This window comes from Thunnus maccoyii, chromosome 1 (genome assembly GCF_910596095.1).
Source record: "Thunnus maccoyii chromosome 1, fThuMac1.1, whole genome shotgun sequence".
Taxonomy (NCBI): Eukaryota; Metazoa; Chordata; class Actinopteri; order Scombriformes; family Scombridae; genus Thunnus; species Thunnus maccoyii.
The window spans coordinates 18,102,573-18,108,606 of NC_056533.1; positions in this window are offsets into that span (position 1 = coordinate 18,102,573).

Consider the following 6,034-nt stretch of genomic DNA (forward strand, 5'->3'; position numbering starts at 1 on the left):
TTTTTTATCTGAAGTGACTGAACCTCAATTCTTTCGAACTCCACACCCCCAGATTTTTATGCATTTTCAAACGTGTAGTCATTGGGGCTGGCGACAAGTGACATCACTTGACACAATTTATCAAACTTTGTGCAAAGGCTTCATACAATTTTTTTCATGTATGCAGTAGAAATCCCCATCTAATCATATCAAGTCTGGATCAATGAAGCTGTTTAATTGAGTTTAATACCACAGCTCAACAAAATAAAACGCTTGCACGTTCAGTCTGTGCTGCTTTTCATTAAAATGTAAATAGAATATTACAAGAACAATAAAACACAATAGATAATTACACCTTACAGAGGTATACAGTTATTTTGGCACAACAGCAGTAGCTGGTAGTAATTGCATGCACAAAACATAGGACCTGCAACACTATATTCTACTGACACTTTTATCAAAAATATATATATCATATTTTAGCTGCAACAGGGTCTAACAACCATAACACTCGGTTTGTACCTGCTCCACTAGAGTAAGCAGTAGAGCAGACACTAAGACCTGTAGCTGCAAGAGCAGCTATCAAAATCCCCCTTTAAGCTCAACAAATATTATCAATTCAGTATGCCAATACAGCGAGGAAAATATGCTGAAAGACATGACTAGAAAGAGAGCGACAGAGGGAGAGCTAGATTAAAAAGGTGAGGGAAGCATAGGAAGAGGTTGCGTGAATAGACAATGAAGGGGATGAAGCATATTTGGCTCTTGGTGCTCTAAAGCAGCTGTCGTGATCACCTGGCATCTACACACACATGCACACACAAAGCCCAGGACACACACACCATAATACATCACACACATTAAGAAACACACCATCTCTGTACCTACTGTAGCTACCTCCACAGCATTATGTAAGCGCCCCACATGCTGGCTAATGCCTTTGATTGGGAACTAGGACATAAGAAACACAGACAAAAACATAAACACAAACACAAACAAACCTATTGCTTATACAGCCCACAGTTTTTAATCCCTCTGCATTGTTTGGGGTTGTGGGTGCATTTGTGTAAGATTGTACTTATAATATATATGTTCTGGTCATTTTATTGTTTTTCACTATGGGAACATCTGAGAGAAAGCAAAAATACACTCATTCTACCTATAAGTGATTTAATATAATAATAATCTAATATCCGTGTGATATGGTATAAATCATTGTTAAGATATTAACAAGAATATATTGTGATATTGATATAGGCCTACTGTATATCACAATATTACAAATGTGCACAAAATAAGATAAAAACAATCAAAATGACTTTTAGAGCAAGTACTGTAACTGTCACACTGTTATGTATGTGTACATGAGACTAGGGGTGGGCAGTGTAGAAACATTTTTCAATCACAATATATCTATTTTAATATCATTGTATTGATATATATCTCGATGAACATTTTCTCAATTAAAGGACCAGGATGTAAGATTTAGGGGGATCTATTGGCAGACATGGAATAAAATATTCATAATTATGTTTTAACTAGTGTATAATCACCTGAAAATAAGAATCACTGCGTTTTTGTTAGCTTAGAACAAGCCCTTTATATCTACATAGGAAGTGGGTACTCTTCTATGAAGCCATGTTGCACAGCCATGTTTCTACAGTAGGCCAGAATGGACAAACCAAACACTGGCTCTAGAGAGGGCCTTTAACGTTTTTTTCACGAGTTTCTGTTTATTCATGAAATAACGAAAAAATTAATGATCTTTATTGTCATTATACTCAGTAGTACCAGAAAATGGCAGTAATAGCAGCATAATGTTAAAAGGCACTAGTTAAGTTAAATTTGCACATTTACAAATTTACTAATAAAAGGGATAGAAAATCAATGATGGCTGACAAATTTATATCGTCCCACTGTAAAGATCATCATGTTGCCCACACCTACATGAGACCAAAACTTCAATAACCAATTTTGTTAGTTTTTAATAACAGCATGCTAGGAATAATTAAATTGGTCATAAATGTGTAGAACAATAATATTGCACAAGTTCATCTCAGCAATATATGATTCTGCTGAAAATCGATGAAAGATAGTTTGATTTGAGTGCGCTGGTAGCCAAATGGTTACAGCACATAACTGCAACATCCCTGGTTTGATTCTGATTAGGGACCTTTGTTGCATGTCGTGCCCCTCTCTCTTCCCTTGTTTCCTGTCCGCTTATCTACCATCAGCTATCCAATAAAAGCAAAAAATAAGCCTGAAACATTATTTGATTGAACAGTTCTACTGTACCATGCTCAGAACCAGCTCCTTTCCAGGCTGGAGATCCCTGGAGCAAACTAGGTGCTAGACTGAAGGCTCTGGTTAGCTCTACCCCGCAGCTGACCAGCAAATTTAACATCCTGGATGAACAGGATTTTCCTCCGCAAAGGGAGGGCCTACGGTCTATCTCATTTATGGACACCATAGGGCAAACAGTTGGGCAAGCACACTGAAGGAAACCTGTCTTCCCCCCGGCAGTCACTCTGGCTCCGTAAAGAAACCCTGGGGTGTTGGTTACTACACTGCATCCTGCGCCACATTGCACTCATCCATCCTCATCCCTGCCATCCCTTGGCATAACAGCAGGTTCCAGCACAGCTCCCACACCATCCCACTTCATGACTGTGGTCATTGGAGACTCCATAGTCCGGAATGTCATGAAGGTGGTGTAAACATACAAATGTTTTCCTGGCGTGGGGGTCCAGGAAATAGCTAGCAGAATCCCAGAGATTATACAGGACCATCCAAGGTTGGATCAAATTGTAGTCCATATGGGAACAAATGACATATTGATTCAACAGTCGGAACTGCTTAAGCTGGACTTCATCCACTTGTTTAACGTTCTGGAGACACAGAAGTGCCACACTTACATTTCTGGCTCAATCCCCACTCTTGGCCAAGGGGTGGGTTGCTTCAGTCGCCTGCTGAGCCTACACACCTGGCTGTCATTGGCTTGCAGCGATTAGGACTTGGCTTTCATCATTCATTTCATTCTCTCGCATGCTAATGGAAAACTTATCTTACTATTTAGAGCACTCACATGCTCCACCACTCCTTAGCCATTCACATGCACCTCACTTCAAGCCCCTCACTTGATCAGTCCTGTAGTATTTGATCTTCTCAAGGTCTGAGCCCCTGTCAGATTAGTTTCACTAATTTAATTACTGCATATAACAGGCATGGACCCACTATTATAGCTCCAGCCTCTATTTCCCCTCATTCCATTTGTTTATGTGTGAACTCTGCAGTTAGTAATCTTCAGAATGAAGATTGTGTTTCTGATTTCTCTCTGCAGGTGTCGAATATTCTGGCACATTATACAGCAAGGCTGTCCAAAAAAGGGACTGGTATTTGTAGGCACCAGAGGGTTCCATCTGACCTAATCACTATAAAGGCTGAGTCTGCCTGTCGTTTTAGTAATTCATTTTTAAATGGTTGCCTGTAGAATTTCAGATCTAACACCAAGAAGTCTTTTATTGTCAATGATTTTATTTCTTCCCAATTTAGATTTTATTTTTCTGGTTGAAATTTGGTCAGATACTGATGTTCCTCTCATTGAGGCATGTCCCCACGGATATACATTTTGGAATTGCCCTAGGTTATCTGGACGAGAAAGGGGACTTGCTGTCATTTATAAGGCTGGCCAAAAATGAACACCTATTGCTTTTGGCAATTTTATCTCTTTTGAGCTACTCTCATTTACTTCCTCTGACCCTACTGTCTTTTTTATATCGCCCCCCCCAAATCAAAAGGTGACTTTTTGACAGAATTTGGTCACTTACTTTCCATCACCACCACTAACTATGAGAAAGCTTTACTATTAGGAGACTTAAATATCCACATTGACAACAAGAATGACAAACTTACATCTGAGTTCCTTGATCTTATCCATACCTTTGACTATATTCAGCATGTCTTTGGCCCTACTTGTCAACATGGTCATACTCTCGATTTAACTATTATTATAATTACCATGCATGATTCTGATCATACTGCTGTCCTTTTTAATGTTCCTCTAGTGCCTGTGGTCTCTAACCTGAGAGGCCCTTGACTCTTTCATCCCATCACTTCACAGACCATTGAGAATTTCTGTAACACCTATCAGGCTTCTCAGCAGCTTGATCTGCTAGTCTACTCTGGAGACCGTGGCTCCCTTTAAAATGTCTAAAGCCTGTCCTGCTTCTACAAAATCACCACTGTGGGTTAATGACCACGTCCAGAACATTAGAAGGGCGTGTAGATGTGCTGAACGGAAATGGAAAGCTTCCAAATTAAGGTGCAATTTTAAAGGAAAACTTTGATATTTTCCCATTCTTTTGTGTCTAAGTGACTGATGGGGTCAAAAAAATTTGAAATTGGTCCTCATATTATTATTTTAAGTGTTTGACAACATTATGAAAGGATCTCTACAGATATAGACCCTTTTGTTTATGTTTTGTTTTTCTGGTCTGTTTGTTATTATACCGTGTCTAACCCGAAACAGAAGTCATGCTCGAGGAGAAGTCTCACTCTGAAATCTCACAAGAGTTGTTGCAGGAAGACAATGGTGGAAACATGAGTGAGAGCTGGAGAGAGGAGAGCCAGGAAGAGGTGTTGGGATGTCTGTAGGGATCATTTCCATAATGTTGTCAAACACTTAATAACAAGCACTTTTAGTGGACGTACATTGACAGGGCACAATTGCACCAAAGGATTACATTGCAGCTGGTTTTGCGGCTGCCGCTAAAGTGCTCTCGCTCAATACTGGACCAATTTCAAAAATTCTTGTCCCCATTAGTCTCTTACACTCTCATTCATGATTTTGTCTCTGGCCATCTAGATTACTGTAACTCATTATTTGCTGGACTCAGAAATCCATTAACCACCTCCAACTTGTACCTAGGGTTCTTACAAGAACTCGAAAATATGAGCACATTTTCCCTGTTCTCGCCTCATTGCACTGGTTACCTGTGGTGTTCAGAATTGACTTTAAAATTTTATTGCTTGTTTTTACATCACTGAGTGGCCTTGCCCCTTCTTACATTATCGACCCTCCCACCCCTTACACCCCTGCTCGTACTCTCAGATCTGCAGACCAGCTGTTGCTCTCAGCCCCCAGGGCAAGGCTTGAGACACAGGGTGGTAGGGCATTTGCTGTAAGGGCTCCACAACTGTGAAATAACCTTCCATTGAGAATCAGAAAAGCTACCTCAGTGTCCTCTTTTAAAAGTCTTTTAAAAACTCATTTTTATAAAATGGCTTTTAATTAGAGTTTTTCCTTGTATTATGCTTTTATTCATTTATTTATTAAGATTTTTATTAATTGTCTTTTATCCATGTTTCTATTTCTTGATTGCATAGAATTTATTCTAATTTGTTATTCCATTGTATTTCCTGTTTTTATGTCTGTGAAGCACTTTGAAAACTTGTTTTTTGAAAAGTGCTATATAAATAAAGTTTATACTTATTATTATCACAAACCTTCCCTTTTATTTATTTATTTTTCTTCCATGGAATTCTATGGAATTATCCATTTTTCATTTCTCAGTGCATTATGAGACATTTTGAGCTCTTCACCTTAGCTTGAAAAGGTCAGAGCTTCTCTTTTTTATTTACCATGTGCTGGAACACACACATGAACCACCTACTGTAGGCAATCATTCACACACACAACCATGTTTCAGTTGTGTTCAGGATCACTGAGTATGTGTGTACCTTTGTTCTAAGGTTGAAATGTCTGAACATAGTCAAGGACTTGCTATGTACAATTTTATTGCAGCTTGTCGATGTCTTTCACTCTGTGTGTATATGAAAGCAAAGAGAATAACAGGCACGGGTGACTGAATAACTGACCCTTATATTACTAGAGAGAGAAAAAAAGTGTTTGTGTGTATGTGTGTGTGGAGGGGCTGCGGTCCTCTTGACAATGATTGGCCATGACAGGGGAAGTGTACGGGCCAGCTGCCAGGAGCAACAGCATCCTGCTGACACACAGTGTTGGGCATGCTACTTGGAAAGTGTAGTGAGCTAA